The following is a 19,432-nucleotide window of genomic DNA, read 5'->3' on the forward strand; positions in this document are numbered from 1 at the left end:
GCAGTGCAATTCCGAGGCCAAAGCGGAGACGCCTCCTATCAGCGCTTCGGGAGACGGAGGAGTCGGAATGCCAGAGTCGGAATCCGAGCGGCACGCAGCTGCCACGCGCCGCTGCGTGCATGCGACACCCCCCAACCCCACCCCTCCGTTCCAACCAATCTCCGCCGCATCTCTCTGCGTCTGCGCCGCTGCGCGCCCGCTCATGCACGCCCGCTCATGCACGCCTCTGAACGCTCCAACCGTGACACGATTGAATCTCTTGCAGGCTTCGGGCAGCCGACCGCCGGAACTGCCAGAGACACAAACATGCCACGCCGGCTCCCGTCCACACGTCGGTCGGTGCACAGTGAGCTCCTGCTAACTGAGGAGTGAGAGTGTTGGGGGGAGGGGGGGTTGGGGGGGGAGCACAGTAGCAGCTCATCACTCTCTCCTAGCTCGGCTGACTGTGCGGCTATTACACAATGACAAGTCGCGATTCCTCATTCAGCCTCAGACCTCTTTGTTCTCTCCAACACCTCCTCTCCGTCCCCGCACGTTTTTGTACAACCACCCCCCCAACATCTCTGTCCCCCTTCGCTCTCCCCCCTTTGTCTGCTCCCAGTGCTGCAGCCCACCCTGCTCCCAGCTTTAATGGTACATGCCATTAGAAAGCCCGTCTTTGGGAGGGAGGAGGGGAGGGTGGTCTCGGTCTCTGCTCAGAGGCTCCTCTAGCCTCCCCCTCCCTCCTCCCTCTCCTCTCCTCTCCTCTCTCCTCTCTCTTCCGAGCAGCAGAGCAGCAGCATTCGCGGATGCCTCAGCCGTCACGACAGACACAGCCGCCTGCTACTGCGTGCAGCTTTAGCGAGCCGCCGCCGACGGAAGGAGACTCGACTCAGAGAGGGACACGGAGAGAGGAGAGAGGAGGGCAGTGAAGAGGAGGAGGAAGAGGAGAGGAGGCAGGAGGAGGAGAGGCAGGCAGAGCGATAGAGAGAAGGGGTGAAGAGTGCATTCATCGTCTCGCCTCACGCGCCTGCCTGGGCTGGTGCGAGAGCAAGAAGGCAGCGGCAGGGAAGGGAGGGTAAATAAATCCAGCGTCCTCCGGCTCGGCTCTGCACAGCTCCCTCCCGGCTGCCTCCATCCAATCTCCATCAATTCGAGGAATGAAGGCGGGTGTCAGCTGGCGCGGTGGAATAAAAGGAAGGGATGTGTGAATGGTGCCTCTCTTTCAACGAGGCACTGAGGAAGAGGAAGTAAAGGGGACGAGGAGGAAAACAGGATTTGTGAGAATGAATGGGAGTCCTTCTGCTGCCTGCTCCGGGAATAGCTGAAGTCTCCGAACAAGGTAAGAGGAAGTGGGGAGAAAAGAAAGACACCCCGGAATGATGACACTTTTCTTGCTGTTTCCCTCTGAGTGCGATTGGTCGGGCCGGCTGCTCGGATAGACATCAGAGCAGCCCTGGAAAGCATGAACAATCGGCTTGACAGAGATGAAGCAATTTCCATGCTGATCAGGTTTGGAGCAGCCGAGGGGGGAGATTGCCATCTTTGTGCCTGGGTCCCATAGTACAGCAGCAGTGGCGGTGAGGTGTGTGTGTGTGTGTGTGTGTGTGTGTGTTGCCAGGGGGTTGGAGGATGGGGGGTGGGATCCTTATGTTGCATGCCGCAGAGTGGCGGTGTGAGCTCGGTGCTGGGGGAAGGAGAGGCGGAGAGGTGGGAGACGACTTGGTGTCAGTGTGCCTGATGAAGGAATCGCAGATAATCCCCACAATGAGCACTTGGGCGCCGAGATGGCCGTGTGCGTGTGCGTGTGTGTGTGTGTGAGAGAGAGGAGGAGGAGGTCGGCACGCCGCGGCAAAGTCCGATTTGCCGCCTCACGCAACATGATTCCAGCTCTTCCTGCGGTGCATGTTAATAAATATGATGTGAGGCCAAATCAAAGGGATCTGCCGGTGGTGCAGGCTGGAAGCGTGTGATTTTCATTCCAAAGCCTGACGAATCTTTGATTTTTTTTTTGCTGCTGACACCCCGGGGAGCCGTGCAATCGCCCTCTAGACTTGCCCTCAGGTTTGTACAAGAGAGGCGGGCATCAACTCCACGGAAACGTCCTTCCATCGGGGGAACAGAAAAAACAAAAACGCTGGACCTTGGCGGTCGAGCCGCTCCGTAAAAGAAGAAACAGCACTTTGTTTTGACCCGTGTTCCCTTGCCCATAGCTGCAGTGGCACCAGGGTGCCACCAGGACGCCACGCTGCTGGGCGTGCACCATCAGAACTCTCAGCCATGGCAGCAGTTTTGCTTTTATTTTTGCTGCGAGTCCTCCTGTGGAAAACATTTGCAGTGGTGTGACTGAGTCAAACGTCTGGTTTCCTGGCCAGAGTCTCCGCTCGTGACTCCCTGGAAGTTCTGAGCGTTGGCGGCGTTGTCGGTGGCGAACGGGCTCAGCGCGGCGACACCCATCGTGTAATTGGCCAGAGAGGGAGGACAGGGAGGATATTGCTGCTGTCATGTAATTACGGATGTGCACATGTCATGTGGAGCCGAGCCCGTTGCTGCCAAATGGACCGTTTCCCTAAATCCTTTGGGGAATTATCTCACAACAAATCCATCAGGTAAACGGCTCAAAGACAAACGGCGGTAAATGAGAAGGAGGAGGGGGGGCGGGGCAAAAACTGTGCAAGGTGATTCGACACATCATGCACAGGGTCAGGTGGTATTTTCCCTCACCGCACTTTGAAGCTTCCTCATGGAGTGACTGGCAACTTCAGAGCCTGGTGGCCAGTCACTGGTCTTCATTCCAAACTCTTGTCAAAGCCAGTCAGGTGTTATGCAGAAACATGTCTGCTCGCGAGAAAAGCCTGCAGAATCACTCTTTGTTCTTCCTTTGTTGTGCAAAAATTCCCCCCAGCTCTGATCAAACTGGCGTGACTGCGACATTAGCAAATCCTTTTAGCAGCAGCAGTAGCGGCAGAAGCAGAAGCAGAAGCTAGGCCTGCAGTCACTTCCTGTTAACTCCGTCGTCGTCGTCGTCGTCGTCGTCGTCTTCTGGGGCTTTTACGTTCAGCTTGTCGAACCTTGTTGGACCTCATGTGCTGTGCAAGGTTAGCTACTTGTGGCCTTTGGCTTGTGTTCCTCTCCTTTCAGTTGCAAGACACACGTGTGTCGACTCCTCACCTGTTTGTGTTCCTCCTCCGTCGCTCCTCATAAAAACTCCTCCTCTGCAGAAAACACCTGCTGCCTCTCGTCTCTCCGGCGGTGCAGGACCCTAGAAGCACGCACGCGGCGAGGTCGCATGTGTCCCCAGCTGTTTAACCCCGCCCCCCCCACCTCGCCTCACGCCGACCGCTGCTGCACTCTGCAACCACGGATATATTTAGCTTGTTCTCAGTCCAGCAGTGTCAGCAAACAGCTTCCACAGCTTGTTTATGGAGGCTCGTGGTTTCACTCCCTGTTCACGGCTACGGACAAAGTACACAAAGTGCTGAGGGGACAAGAAGTGCACGCTCATGATGTGGCGCTGCTGCTGGAGTTCAGGAGTCGTGTTATATAAATAAAATGTATTAATACCCCCTGATGATGTGCACATCTAGACTATTCATGTGCTTGATTAATATTTTATTGACCTTGGGGTGTTTTTTTTAGGCATTACTAATTACTTCTGTTATTATTACTAGTGACGAACTACCTAATTTCTCTTCTTAAAGGTGATGTAAAATTTCCTTCACCAGTGTTTCTAATAGTAAGTAGACACACACAGCTCTGAAAATCAGCCCTTTATGATGCAACTAAATGGGACTGATACTCTCAGTGGAGTGACAGCACCAACCAGAAGGCTTGAGACAAACTGAAGTCCCGTGAAGCAGTGGTTTTCCACACCAGGCAGGAAACAGAGGGCTAAACATGCTGTTTTCTCAAAGATCTGGGGAGGTTTTTGCATTTTGCTACGATTGCCGGTGCTACGAGGCCGGTTAACGCACTTAAAGTTTCCACGGTCGTCCTTCCGCACCGTCGAAGTCGGAGAGATCAAACTGTGCTTCCAAACGTTCGGAGCGCCATCAGCGAGGCTGCGGAGGTAAAGCAGGACAGGGCAGCACGTGGGTGCGCGTGAAGCACGGCTGCCCACGCTGACGGCTCACACCTCCAGCTTGGTGCGCCGCCGCTGCAGCGGCCCGTTTGATGTCCGTCCAGTGAGCGCCGAAGGTGTTTCTTTGAAGGCAGCAGCAGGTTCGATCCGGCCCGAGGCTGCAGAAGCCGCAATAAAACACTGACTTTTTTTTTTTTCATTCTGCCACTGCCAGCGTCCTATAAAGGTTTTAGTTGCGGGAGCCTATACAGTACGTGGCATACGGGCAGGAATATTTGATAAACACAAGCTCATATGACACAGGTGAAAATAGAGGGAAAGCGGCACTGCAGCGCTGGGCTCTGCTCACCGGAGGGACAGTGAGGCTGTGCTGCTGCTAGATCTTCATCACCGTGACCACTCAATGGAAAAGGTGACGTCCCGCCACAACACCTCGGGCAGCTGCAGTCCACATCAGCAGATCTGCTCACAGAATCAAACCCAGGCCTAAGCTGGGCAGGTTTTTCCCAACACATATTTCTATAGAAAGCCATCGTTCAGGAATAATAATTTCTTAATAAACAACAACAATGGTGTTTTTTTTGCTATTTGTAGTATCTCCAAGTTGTTCCACTTTCATTTTATTGAACATTATCTTTTATGATTTTAAGTATCATACAATAAATGACTGGTTCATCTGTGAGAAACAGCAGTGACATGATGAGTTTTCGCAATAAAAAGTCGTCCTTCAGTGTTCACTTTTTCTAATATATTTTCTTACCCTCTTCCTTCGCTGGACTTCGTTTGTGTGTATTTTCATCTTGCAAACATAAATTCCAGAGACGTCTACAGTGGGTGCTAGAGAGGCACGACTGCAGTTGGTTTTGGTTTTTCCTCGAAAACATGTAATAAGAGGTCTTGTGCACACGTTGCCTTCCTCACCAGCTGCAACGTTTTGATTTGCCAAACGTCTGTCGAAGACCTCCAATTTGAAAAAGGGGAAAGCAAATGTTGCAAGGTGATTGGATGTCAGAATCCCATCTGTTTTAATGTTTTTCAACACTCTTGGTAAAGTCAGCTGCGAGCAAACTGAAAACCCGTCGTCCACTGAGCAAGAAAAAACAAAAATCCCCTGGTGAAGTTTCTTATCGTTGGATACAGATAATACTATTCAGTTTTCACGAAACTACTCCGGCTCCTGCAACATTAGCAAGTCTCTCTGGCAGCAGCTGGGCTCATGGCGGCTCTGTCTTCTGTCTTCTGTCTTCTTCTTCTTCATCATCATCATCTCCATCTGGGCCCGACAGCAGTTGCTTCCTTGTTTTGTTACTTGGAGAGGGGAGCAGATTGGTTCTGGAATCCGTGGTAAATAAGACCGACTGGCCGGACGTTGTGCGGTAAAGATGGATGGGAGAGATTCCCGGGCACCTGTCGCAAAAGTTAGCGCACGCATCCAGGTTTGCATAAAATTGCTTTGCCCCTTTAAATCTGTTAAAAAATAGCAGCATGGAACATTAGTTTCTCAAGATTTTAGCCTCCTCTTTTCCTGACAGTGAGACAACTTCAGCCTAATGGCAGCATTTGATGACTGTGGCAGTTGAGGGAAGAGGTAGGGGGGGGGTGAGATGGGGGGGTTGGGCCATATGGGCCCCGTGCCTCTTTTAATAGCGAGAAAAGCAGCAACCTCTTAGCAAAATAAAGGACATTATGTCGGGAGCTGGCAGCGGTGCTGTTGTACCTCGGCGGATTACGCTCTGTGGGCCACTTAAAACCTGTCTGGCTGCCCATTAAGACAGCCGCCGGCCCGGCTCAGTGACGTCCTGCGGAGGAACTGGAGGAAACTGCGCTGCAGCAAGTGGCCGGCTGCTGCAGGTTCTCCTGCCTCCGGGGACGCTGGGCGTTTGCCTGAAAGTACAACAGAGCAGCTTGGAAATGAGCAGCACGCACGCACACACACACGCACGCACGCACGCACACACACACTCATGAGATACTCAGATGTCTCCAAGCTGTAGCCGACGCGCTCACGTGCTTCAGCTTCAGCGAGAACCCTGCCAAGTGTTGTCACTCGGCGAGATGTCGGCGCACCAATTGGAAATCTGCTCGGGAGAAGGATTGTAAAGGGGGCGGCGGCCTGGAAGCGAGCAGGATGATCACAGCACGACGATCAAAACCGAGGCAGCGCAGCAGACGGCCTGAAATGTGATCAAAGGCAAACTTGTCACTTCATCCTGTTTGTTTTGTAGATGTTATCGTGAGATAATTTTACAGCCAGGACTCTGGATGCAAGGCTGGATGTCTCACTGAGCGGCTAAGAAACACAGATTTTCTGAAGAACAGGGGAACAACAGATGTGTTGTTTAAAGTCAGCACTAATTTTAAATGAAGTAAATTACTGCACATTAAAGTGGAATCAATTCAGTTTTTGGATTCATCAAACAAGATTGGACCAAGATTGAATTCTGAAACTGAGGCTGATTTGGCTGCCACATATTGAAGTTGACCTCTTTCCTCCTCCGAGGTGGCTCACCAAAGCACTCCATCCATCTGCTCCTGCTCCGGCCCCTCTTTCACATTTTACAACCCATTGTGGCCCACCAGTCAAAAAGTTTGCCCACCCCTGCATTAAACTCTTGCCAAATCTGGTCGCTAGAAAAGCGGAAACATTTTTCCTTCTGAAAAGCTTTCATGGGTGTTTTTTTTTTTATTCTGTTTTTCAACGTGGAATGAAATGTGGGTTCTTTAAAAAAAAAAAATACAGGTGCTTTCAGGCTCTTTGCTTCACTTCCTTTTTGTTACCACCTCAGTGTTTTGAAAGCAGAGCCTGCTAATTGTTGGGAAAATGTGAAAAGCACTTTTTTATAACATCATGAAGTTTTCAAACCTTTCAGAAACATTTTGAATATGTTTTATTATACAGTAGTTCAGTTTTTGAGTTTTTTTTTTCTTCAATGGAACAGCATTTCCTTTTGTCATAATCTCATTATGTGCATTTGTTGGCACGTCCGCTGATCGCCGGCGGGATGCGGCGCTGTGGCGTTCGGAGGAAATAAAGAAAACGGAGGCGAGGTATTAAGGACAGCTGGCAGCGAGTTATCAGCGACGCTCACATTCATCAGGCCTGCTGGAGATTAGAAGACAGAAGACCGAGCGGAGGAGAGAAGCCACCGCCGGCGTCTCCGCAGCACTCACGCACAAGAGACACACGGTCTACATCGTCTGGAGGCACAGTAACACAACAACAACAACGACAACAACATCCTGATGTGACACCTCCCCCTCCTCCCCATGTTCTGCTTTGCACGGAGAAGAGTAACAAAAGTAAAAAAAAGAAAAAAAAGTTTTTCTCTCTTCAGTTGCGTGCCAGGAGGAGGAAGTTGGGGGGGGTGTGAGCCTACGCAGTGCAGGTGTCGGAGGTCGAGAGGCAGGGGGCGATCTCCTCGCGCGCTGACAGAGGTCGTCCCCTCTCATCAGCCTCGTCCACGCGACGCTGATGTGACCCGACAGCGCCGGCGCTAATGCTGGTGGAGGTCAAACAAGTTGACGCTCGATACGCGGCTGATGTCATAATCCTGACGCTGATGCAGCGAGGGGCTGAGGGACAGAAGGACAGAGGGACAGAGCGATGGAGGGACGGAGCGATGTTGGCCAGAGCCTCCCTGGGTCTGGTGCAGATTAAACTGCTGCTGTTGTGTGACCGCTGCCTCCTCGAAAAAGTTGAAAAACCATCACTGTGCAAGAAACATTCTAGCCAATTCAAAACATTGTTTAATGCTGTGTATTCACATTTAAAGCCCCAACAAGAAGATTTAGTTTAATCTAATGCTAAAACTACACATTTGATATCTGCAAAATTCTTCCCCGTTCTCCAGTGTTCCACTTGATCTCACATCTCTCCTCTGTGATGTCAGAGTGAAATCAACCAATCCCTGAGCAGATAGACAGTCTGTCCTAGTGCACAATATATCCTCCTCCTCACTGGCCAAACTGCTCTTCTGCTTTAAATGCCCATTTAAAACAAGAGCAGAGAAGGTTAGAGGAGTGTTTCCAGACACATTGACCTGGGTCTTATTTCCATCAAGATGACTGCTGGTTATTAAGGACATGACAAATGAAAGGGCTTTAGCCGGGAAGCCAACTGCTTTCCTTTGTTTATCCTCGGGGGGATTTTGGACGTAATTACTGACAGATTAGGCAGCAGCGATGGCGAACGCTGGACATGGAACACTTTTTTTTTTCTTCTTTGGCCCTCCGTCCAAACAAGCTCTCACTTACACTCTTGAGGAAAATCCACAGAGGCTCTGTGGTAAATCCCTCGGTTTGAGTGCAAACCTTTTAAGAGTCCAAGCGAGCGGCCATGTGGTAAGACCGTCCTTGCCCTCTGAAAACCCAAAGAGAGGTGGACCATGCACCTCAAGCACTTTATTAGCATTGAGACATGTTTATAAAGTGGAATTTAGACTGTAGATGTTAAACATTCGGTCGTCGCGCCTCCAACGTGAACTTGAGCTCTTGCAGATGATCCCGACGCGACACTTCTGACCTGCCTGTTTTTTTCTCTGTTTTTTCGGGACCTCGGCGGCGTCGACCTGGGCGCCGCGCACGCTCGCCTCGCTGGGCCGCATGTTTGTCTTTGGTGGTTTGTTATGCAAATGAAGATGCTATCTCCAGACGACACCGTGTTTGTGATTAAGCCTGGTGCGCCGGTGCATATTGGGAATCTATTGTCGGTGCTAATGACACTAATCAAGGTACAACAATTCATCAACACTGTAGACTCGCTGTTTGTCTTTTACTGTGGTTCGCCGGCCTCTGCCGGCGCTACGCTACAAGTTTGTCAGCTTTCATCACCATCGCGCAGGAGCCGCTTCAATTGCGCAAAAGACAATTTTAACGAGATGCTGGAATTCGAAGCGTCACTCATGTTGCACTACGGCCTAAATTCTCAGACACCCAAAATGTCAATCATGGTCTGGATGTTCCAGAGTTGGATTCCGGCGTGATGAAAGAGGAACCGAGGAGGAACGTGGCAGTGAGTGCGTGGCAGCGGCGTCTCTTTTGTGCATCGTTTCTGAGATTTGCAGCAAATCTGATTCACTAATCTACCTCACCAAGACGCATTAGAACCGTGGCTGTTTTTTTTATATATATCAATTTTATTATATTTTCCTCCTTAGCGCCTGATGCGGAATGCATGGAATCCGCCTGCCGCCGCGGCGCAATCCTCCCCGCCACGCACTATGAAATAGGATTGGCACAGAGAGGCCTGTCTGGATTTCCTGTTCTCACTTCCTGGAGGTGATGTAGGCAGCACTCTCTACTGTCTTGACTGAGCTGGATGGATAAACACTCATTTGCAGCAGGGAATTACCCTTCATCAAATATTAACAAATGAGGGTTCCTTTTATTTGCCGTGTTTACATTTGCAAACCAGCCGACAGGAATGCTCAGCTAGTAGCGAGGGACGAGAAGGGTGAGCGTCAGTCAGTGGCCACACGTATAAATTCGCAGAGCTTCATAGTATTTTTCCAAAAGGCTTTTAAGAGAAACAAACATCTGCATGACTCATTTATAATTATTTTCTACACATAAATACGTCCGTCCATCTCAAACGTTTTCCTCCATCCTTCATACCTCCTCACGTCTCGTGTTGGTTTGGCCGCTGAGTGATGCAACTGTGGTCCGAAAGGGCACTTAATGTATTACTGTTTTCTTGCTGGCATTTCTAATATTTCCGACCTCTATGCCCTCCTGTCTCCCCAATGTGCGCACTTACAGATGGAAGATTCTGCACGCTTTGTTGGATTGTCTGCATTAATCGGAATGGGACAAAATGAAAAGACGGTCTTTGGCTGTGGGTGTGGTCACTAACGCAACACTGATCAGTGTTCTTGATGACATCTTTAAGGGCCGGTTTCCTGGACTGTGTGGTTATGGATTTACTTGGTGAAAAGTGGAGCGAGCAGACGAACTCTGGTGGGCGTCGAGCGACAGCACGTAGACCCAGGGGCTGTTGTTCGAAAACTGTGACTCGAGTGACTTTCGCAGAATTCGGGACCTTCAGTGTGGCAAAAGAAAGACAGTGTGACACAGAATGTTCCTCCTTGTTCCCGAAGTGACACTTGCGTGCACACTCGGCGCCGCTCGCACCTCACGGTGTTGCGTCTTTGACTCATCTTGGCAGACAGGCAGCGGACACAGACGCGTGTCCATGTGGTACGCTGCCGCTAAAACCTGGCCAACTGTTCAAGCGAGGCAATCACAAACTTGGCTAATTTTCCGACATTGATTTATCGTCAGAAAGTTTTTTAAAGCACAAGGTGACCCGTCAGAGCCGGCGCCGTGCCCCGTTTATCGCCTCTCTGCGCTGAACTTTAATTAGCGTCCTGATACGAGTCCTGAGCAGCGAGTCTCTGCCCTGCACTGCAGCAGCATTAATGTGTCGGGCTTCTCAGCCATAAGAGTTAATGACGTGAACAAACTGTGAAGCAACCGTTACAAAATACGGAGCTCAAAATTGCTCATGCGTCATTATCGCTCCCATCAACCTTTCACGAGTTATGCGCCCAAGACGAATGAAGACGTTTTGTGGAAGTTGATGCGTAAATTTTCAATCTGCGGTTGTGATGGGGACTCTGGTTGCTCTCAGCTAAATGGTAACTAGCAGGTTTGACATACCATTTACTTAAAAAGTCCTCAAGAGCTGAATAACAAAGGCCCGGAGGCAGCATCTGTATTCATCATGTCAAACTACCAAAAAAAAAGGCACATAACCTCGAAAAATAAGACAACAATTATTAGTGCAGACACCGCGATTGAGCTTTGCATTTCACACAGCGTTCCCCCAAATTACTCACCATTCATCTGCGGGAAAATCATTTAAATGCTCACTAATTAAGGGAGCACCTTTGGACTGCAATCAGTGCTGAATTCAAATGCTGCCTTGCTGCAACAGTAATGGAACCTTTCCACTCTACCGGTCAGGACGATAACATTCAAACTTCACAATATCCTCCAGCATGCAGAATAATCCACACCTGCTTGAAACCCTGGACTTCTTGAAAACCCTTGACTTTAAAGGGTTGGTTCAGTCAAAATTTACTTTTTTAAACTCTCACCCATTCATTTCCAAACGGAGCCGGTCCAAGTGTAGAGCCTTGAACCCCGCTAGCATTGTGGCCAAAGCAATACAATGACAATGCATTTTGCATCTGTTCTAATAGTCTAGTGTCATCCAAGTGCATGTGAGAGATGATTGTCCAATTTGACTCAAAACTGATGGTGCTATACTCTTCATTTTTCCTTCGTGGAACAATTTGCCAGAGCCACTAGGTGCAATTTGCCTCACTCAAGTTGAAATTGCCAAAAGAATATCTGTAATTTTGAGGGAAGAAATCATCTGTCTGGCAAAAAAGTTTTAGCATTCACCATAGGTTGTTGTGTTTTGTGGCGATTGGAGAACACACGCTATTTCTAAGGAGTTTCAAAAGATTTTCTCTTTTTGAAGAATGCTATGATAAAATATTGTTGTGGTATATAACTGTAAGCAGCAAAGAAATGCAGCTGTGCACCAGACAGAAATGAAGGCCAGACAGGATTCTGAAAATACTGCTTTCACGACAGCCATTGCAGTCGTGGTGGTGACAATAACCTGCCAGAATTAAGAACATCTGCCACCGTTGCTGTAATTGTTGTTTCTGTGGTATTATGTCATCTCAGTTATTTCCCAATTGGGTTATTTCCTGGACATTTCAGAATTATCATTTGCTGTTTTGCGCGAATCCAGCAGCCGGCTTGAGGTCGGCTCCTGTGGGCCGTGTACCTCGGCAGACTCTTGTCTTCCGGTCATGCATGAGTGTGACAGAAAGTGGGACTTGTGCGATAATCAGAGTGGCTCGTGCAGGGAAAGTGGCTGCTCGGTCTGAAGCTACCGCCGCCGGCTGTGGCAGTCTGGTGTTGCTCATCCTGCAACAACCTCAGTCGACTGTAGCCTCTCATTTTTCATTTTTTACTGCCTGTGGAAACGACTCTTTGGAGACTTTCAGACCGACGCGGTGTGTGTGTGTGTGTTCCCCTGCCCTGCATGGACACCACTTCACTTAGCATTAGCAGAACAGGGTCATTTGAATGTGCGCCAGGCAGCTGTGTCGGGCTAGCGGCAGCGTGTGGCTAAAGATAACAGCAGACACAACAGTGTTTGCACCGCGCAGGAGAAGCGGAGTCATAATACGTGGTGGGTTGGAGGCCCCGAACAAATGCCCTTGCGTGATTGATTACACGCTACAAGCTAATGAGATAAACAGAGCCTGAAGCGATTGAGTGGAAATCACGCCAGAGGGGCAGACGTTGCCGCGTGCAACGGCAGCATTGACACGCTGATGTTCAGAGCGGCGGTGAAGGAGAAGCACGCTGCAATTTTTTTTTTTTGGGCTGCGAGCAGAGACGCTCTCGTCCTCTCTCTTCCTCGCCCACCGCCCACCATCTCATTTGGGCATCGCTGATCCTGATTGTAGCGGCAGGCGGCAGCCAGCAGCCAGCAGGATCTGACAAGCCCTATACTTAACAATCAGCACCAAGAGAAAAAATCCTCTCGCCCGTCAAAAGGCAAGCAGCACCAATGCTGTGAAGCGACCGGCTGTTAGCGGGAACAATGTGGGGGAAAAACAAAACAAGCAAAAAAACACCACGACAAGGACGCGTCGAGAATCGGCTGATAAGTGAAAGGTAGGAGGAGCTGAAGCTGAGTCACCAGATTTTACGACTCCGGAGCGTTAACCCCGAAAACCTTGAGGCTTCGATGGAGACAAACTGCCCCACTGTTTATTACAGAAACACCATCACTGTTCCTCTGTTAAGCATTGAGCAACATTTGGTATTTTTCAAATACCAAACCTCATTTCAGCTTATCTGGTCACTGTGATTGAGCTACGGGAGGGTCGGGGGAATGCTTGCATTAATGTATCTGATAAAAAACAAGCAAGGCTACGCCGAACGCAGTAATTTCACAGGCCGGCACTACGTGGCTTTAAAAGGTAAAGAAAATGGGCTGCAGGACGAGAGAGAGGACTTTAGGTGCTGCTGCCAACTGACCAACTTGTAATTATTCCTGTAGGTCAGCTGGCGTTGACCGTCTGGAACGCCGCTCTCATACCGGGACAAAGTCATTCATCGACTGCAGCTCGTCGCACACACCAACGTTGCCAGAGTTTGTTCAGCAAAACCTTTTTTTTTTTTGGAGGTTTCCTGAACTATTTGTTATTCTGCGCTATATGCTTCAAAATTAATTTGATGGAAACTCAACTGGATGATAGCAGGAAATATGATCCTTCAGTCTCCTAGGGGAACATGCACAGAAAGTTGTTTCATCAATTGCTGCCATATGATCGAGTCACACAGTGCCTCCATTAGGCTGTGATGGTGGTGGGTCTGTGAGGGGGTGTTTTTTTTTTTATATATAATTTGGTATTGTTATTCTCTGTCTCTGGAAGGACAAAGGGATGGAAGAGATCACGTGGCTGCCAGGCACTTGGAGGGAGAAATACTCAATGTCATCAGCGTCCGGTGGCATAAGAATTCATTCCATGTCGTGTCGGATCAGAAGCCTTCAGGCGGCGAGGCAGCGGTCGAGGGGGGAGACTGACGGATGAGGGGATGGAGGGATGGGGGGGGGGGGGGGGGGGGTAGAGACCTCCACAGAGAAGCACATCACACAGAGACCAATCCTTTTCTCACGCGCGTCCACTGAAAGAGGATTTATCTTGACAATGTGTGAGTGAAATGTTCCACATTTTCCCCAGGTTGAGAAGCTTTTATTTCATCTCATCAGCGTGAAGAAAAAAATAAAATCACTTGATTTGAAATTAATCAAAAGGTCATTATGTAAAATAGTTAAATGGCAGCAACGGTGGAGGTTTACCACGGCCTTTTGTTTCCCTGCTGAGGGAATTAAGGAAATATTGCATTTGGAAAAAAAAAACAAAAACTATTATGTCTAATGAAATTAATCCAACTGCACTTCTTGGAGTTATTCACACACACTAATGTCAGTGTATAATTGACTGATAGTGACACTACCATTATCATAATCCTTTACAGCTCCCGTCATTAAATTTAAATGTGTGCCAGGAAACCAACCGTCTGCACACTAATGTACTTACTTTGCTTCTTTCCTTTCTTTTCTTTCGCTGCAATCCATCCAGTGTCTAGAAATACGGCAAACACAAGATGCTTGAAATTCAGTTCCCTCGGCTGTAGGCTGATTTCTCCGCACGGACCGAATCAGTGATAATCGCATGTTGATAGATACGGTCCAAAGGTGGCTTCCAACATGCCAAATTCAAACGTGGAGGGAAGAGAAGCGGGTCTTTACACCGCACACAAGCCGGGGAAAGGGGTTGAAAATCAATGCAGCTCCAGTCCCGCCGCGCTGCAAATGAAAAGCATGCATGCCAAGATAATGGATATGGATTTCTGGCTGTGGCTCATGTTTTATTCTCATGCAGCACAGGGAACCTTTTGCACGCAGTGCTGCAGGAGCCGACTGATAAGTGTCGAGCGGAGTATTTATACACAGAGCGACTTCCGCTACGGCGAGTTAAATCACAGTGTTTGGTTTAAACAAGGGGAAACCGTTTTTTAAACGACCCGGCTGTTTGTTCAGGGCCAGTTTTAAAAGGGCTTCTGTACAAAGAAACCTCAGTGTGATTAGCAGCAGCACGGATGAACTTTAAAGACTGGTTAAAAACGCTGAGGAGACAAGAGAGTCCCGGAGCAAAGAAACTGAATCCTTCCAATATTTACCAAACTGGATCATCTGGGAGGTCAAGTGGTGCTGAGACCCTTTAGAATCGTTGGGTATCAGTCGAAAACCTGGTCACTCTGGTCTGGTCTGACTTTGTGCTTTCTATCTATCTATCAACTTGCAAATATGTCACAGCCTTTGTGTTTTCTAGACTTTGCATTTCTGGATTGATGATTTGATGGGATCAGAATTAATTTCACCCTTGTAACAAAGTGTTTTATTACTGTGTCAGCCAAGCCGCCAATGTTGTGCCAGCTCTTCAAGTTTCATGATCCCAATTCATCCATTGACATATTTATATTAGAGCGACTTGGTTGTTGTTGTTTTTTTAATCAAGAGGCCCACCTGCTCCCATTTGTGAAAGATGCCAGCGTCTCCTGTCAGAGATTTTAAAAATGAGCCCCTATTGTTTACTGTAAACATCAATTGTGGTAATTTGTACTGAGTCACCATATGGCCACTAATGTTCACTCTCTTAGGTATCATCACACCTCTAATTATCTAATAAGATATCATTCATTTACTCCATTTTTAGAAGGCAGAAATTTCTGGAATGTCGATCTGTTACCCGACTGCTGCCATTTAAAAAAATGACGGATGGGGAGTCATTAAATTTGCAGAGGAGAACATTTTTTATGATGTGGAGGTAATGTCCAAAGAGTGTGCACAGATTATTATTATTATTATTGTTTTATTTTTATTTCAAATTTTTTTTGGTGCAGCTCGTGTGCCCTGCTAGTGCACTTTTTGGAGATTAGCCCGTCGAGGCTTCGCTCGAGTGCTGCATCTTTCAGAGGTACACGCAGCGTGAGAGGATGAGAACTCGGCTCTCGGCAGCCACCGCAGAGGCCGCCGGCACGTCGTCATCCCTGCAGGCGACGGCAGAGCGGCGTGTCAGTCAGCTGCTGCCACGGGCAACCCTCCCCCACAGGCCCCCCGAGAGCAGAGGCTGTCTCTGCAAACGTCACCAACAAGAAAGCGTTCGAAACGGAGGCCCGACTGCAGCCGGCCGACTGCGACGCTCGCGTTCTCTCAAAGAGAAAGGAGGCGACCGCAAATTCCACCCTGCATTTATCAGACGTTCTGCCACCTTTTCAATCTTTTGCCTACAACGAGGTCGCAGCATTTGGCGTCGGGACACCGGCTGTCTAAGATAAAAGAGGAAACGATACAAAAAGAGACAGACGCACTGGAAAAAAAAATGTACCAAACCAAGCAGGTGGAATCGCCAGGCGTCTCTCACTGCGGTCAAGTCCCTCGGCAGCGGCAGCTGCTCTCCAGAGGCGCTTGGAGCCGTTCTTCTCCCGTCTATGTATTCCATGTGCACTCTTTTGAGCTTCATTTAAAAGTCTCGCCTTTAAAAAGAAAAAAGGAGGGAGAAAAACGGGGCCCCTAAAAAATCCACTCGAGTGTGAATTTCTGAGGACGATGAAAATGAGCTGTCAAAAGCAGTTTGTCTTGTCTGTCAGTGTCACTTCCACGTCCCACCACCTTGTCGCCGTGTCCAGTCCAACTCGAATCATTTGTGTTAACTAGTAAGCAATTGTACGGCACACGGAAGCTGCGCTGCTCAGAGTTCGACGCGCTCATCCATCTTGACAACCGCCATTAGTTTAATTTTCCAGCTCCAGCAGCCACTTTTCTGTATCGGCAGAGAAGGTGGCGAGGTGGCAGAGCGGAAAAGCAACTGCTGCTAAAGAAAGACCATTACATGTTGTTGACAGGGGCCTGTGTGTTATTAGTTACACAACATTTTCAATATTGCATTGTCTTAACGCTAAACCACTGTGCAGCTCTGGGGGGTGTCGACGAAGGCGGACTCTGCAAACATATTGCAGTCTAATGATGAATGTGAGTGTTTAGTCTCAGTTTAATAAGGCTTTCATTGAATTTTCACTGAGGAAAAATCTGAATTCAATTGTTTGTTTTTTTTTGGCTGCAATCCGATGAAAAGGTCTCAAGAACTCGTGCCAAAAAAAAGAAGAAAAATGGCAAAAAACCTTCGCAATGTCAGAAATAGCCTAATGTGACGTCCGACGTGCAGCTCAAACCTGCACAAATGGAGCAGCGCTAAGGTTTTAAATTTTAGATGTGTCCTCTGCATGGCCCTGCAATGAGGAGTTATTGAGGCGGCGGCCGTCGATAATGTGCAAACTGTGCCAGCCAACGGTCTAAATCTAAGGAGGTTTAAGCCATTTAACTAAAGAGGAAAAGCTCTCCTTTAAACTGTGGCCGGGGATAAGCTTCAACACCCATCTGATAAGAGCTCGGTGGCCGCAGTAGCTTTGTGTGAACCTTTTTTTTCCTCATCAGTATTATTATTTTCGGTGTATTTCAAGTGGCCGTGATACCAAGTTCAGGAGAAGAAATGCAGCTGCAGCTTTTGATTCTGAAGTTAAATTGAGTGTTTTGTTTTTTTGTTGTTTTTTTTCCTCAGCGGCACCCTGTCATCGGTGCAGACGTGCAGCAAAGCAATATGCTTTGCTAAGCGTCCAATCGATAAGAACCCATTCACACCGCTTTGCATTGGCAACAGGCAGAGACGAATTAGTGTTGCTAATATCTCGCAGGGATCTGAGCGAACAGAGACGTTTTCAGCAGGACGGTAGCCGAAGAGAAGAAGACTAACAAATGTCCTGCTAGGTTGAGTTTGCCAGGCGAGGTTGCAGCGCAGCAGTGATTTACGTCCAACAGCTCTGACGTCTGACTAGAGGGACGCATTCTCAAATCTTGTGACACTGTAGTCTCAAAAGTGTTGCAAAAGTCTTCACAAAAGTACAGCACAGATCGTGGTGGCAGTTTGAGAAAAGCAGAGATTTAAATGTGTCGTGTGGTTTCCTGGTGTCAAGAAGTGACACAGCAGGACACAAAACAGACAGCAAACAAAGTGACGACACGGTCGGCCAGGAACTGATACATGCCTCTGGCATTTACCATGTATATTTATATCTGTATCAGTCCACAATAATTATTTCTAAAATAATCTGCTGAAGTGGGCCGCAAACTTGGCATGCAGACACATAAATTAGAACATCTAAATTGTAATAATGAAGATGCCGAGTGGCCAAACGGACCGTGGGAGTGAGGAGGAGGATGAGGAAGAGGAGGAAGAGGAGGGACTGCACGTCTTCTTGGACTCTGGATGAGATTGAGCAGACTTTCGTTTGTGGAGAAACAAACTATTTTTTTCGACAGAAAATTATGACGGAAACACAGGACACCTTCGTAGAGAGTCTCAACCTGAGACACCTGCTTGCTGAAAAACAGCTGAGCCGCCTTCCCAGAGGGGGCGCTGTAATCTACCTTCGCCCAGTTTTCCAGAAAAAAATACAAAAGCGAGCCTCTGTTTGGCTGGAGGGCGGCCGAGCTGCTTTGAAATGGGGCGGCAGCTGCAGACGCCGCCGTTCTGCTGCAGGTGCAGCCGCAGGTGCTACCTGACGCCACCAGTGACACCAGCAGGTTCACATGGAACTGCAGCATCAGCATCGGAGGGTGGCACAGAGATGGAGGGGGGCTGGTGACTGAAGTTCAGTGACGCTCTGGCTGTTTCTTCTGTGGTGTTCAGCTTCTTCGTTCATCACCGTTCAGGCTGCCTTGTTTGTAGTGTTGTAGTCAAGACGGCACCGACCGAGACCGAAACATCATCAAGACTAGAGAGTATCGTGATCCAGACAAGACTTTGAAAAATAACAACAAAACAGAAAAAAAATGACCAGAATCTTTTTTAAATTCAAGTTTGCTTCTGAACAGCAACATCTCTTTTCAGCAAGGTGCCTTTTAATAATGGTCTTTAACATTTTGCTGCTTGGCCAACTATTTTGAACCATTTTCAAAAAAAAGCTTCATGAAATCAAAAAATAGCTGGGAATAAGGGACTGTGCCACTGTGGGTGTCACAAACAGAGCGTAAAGCAGCAGCAGCTGGATTCTTCTCGATCTCGAGTACTGCAACAGTGCTTGTTTGCAAGCTACGCTACCGTTAGCGTTGAGCAGCGTCACTGCGCCGCTGTAGTTTTCAGTCTAACAATAATAATAATAATAATAGTCTGAACGTCCCCTCACAGCGTGCACCGGCTCGTGTCCTTGCTGTTCCAGAGAAACTCCTTTTATGTCTGCTGACGCTAAAGTGAAACCCGCACCACACCTGCAGTGTGCCCTGCAGGATGATCTGCAATAACAAAGAGGTTAATCAAAAGTTCAAGAGTTCAAGGTATTTTCTCTCTCAATAGCTGGATTCCCGCTGCAGTCTGCTTGATGTTAAATCATGCGAGTAGATTTATTAAATAATAATAAAAAAAAATAGCATCCACAGCACATCAGCTAGCGATGCAATGGGGTGATGCAGCCTAAAAAAATAGATGAATTTAAATTGTGCAATCATGTGCCAGTGTGCTCAAAGAAAAAAACCACACCACCAAGGTGTGTTAATACAGCCTCCACCTTTTAAGGAGCGCAACCGGCCAAATATCAGCATCGGGAGCGCGTCGGCGCCCCCTTGCTAGAGTTGTCTGCCCTTAATGCCGCGCGTCCACCGGAGGCTGATGGATGGCGGCGAAGGGACAGAGACCCCGGCGCCATTCATCAAAAGCGGAC

General features: G+C 48.5%; 1 protein-coding gene across 4 annotated transcripts in view; it reads left to right on the forward strand.

The window, feature by feature from the left end:
* The first annotated feature begins 733 nt into the window (after positions 1-733).
* The window catches only part of b3gat1a (beta-1,3-glucuronyltransferase 1 (glucuronosyltransferase P) a), a 59,169-nt gene continuing 40,470 nt past the window's right edge, over positions 734-19,432 (forward strand). Inside the window, exons 1-2 of one of the 4 annotated variants that reach the window (XM_076049790.1) lie at positions 735-1,321; positions 9,217-9,337. The gene's annotated coding sequence lies outside the window, so the exon portion shown is untranslated. Of the gene's footprint in view, positions 1,322-9,216; positions 9,338-19,432 lie in introns of all 4 variants that reach the window. The other 3 variants (XM_076049791.1, XM_076049789.1, XM_076049792.1) reach the window with 3 other exon arrangements.

The sequence above is a fragment of the Nelusetta ayraudi genome, unplaced genomic scaffold, assembly GCF_046127955.1.
Source record: "Nelusetta ayraudi isolate G7.1 ecotype Tasmania unplaced genomic scaffold, CSIRO-AGI_Nayr_v1 ptg000120l, whole genome shotgun sequence".
NCBI lineage: Eukaryota > Metazoa > Chordata > Actinopteri > Tetraodontiformes > Monacanthidae > Nelusetta > Nelusetta ayraudi.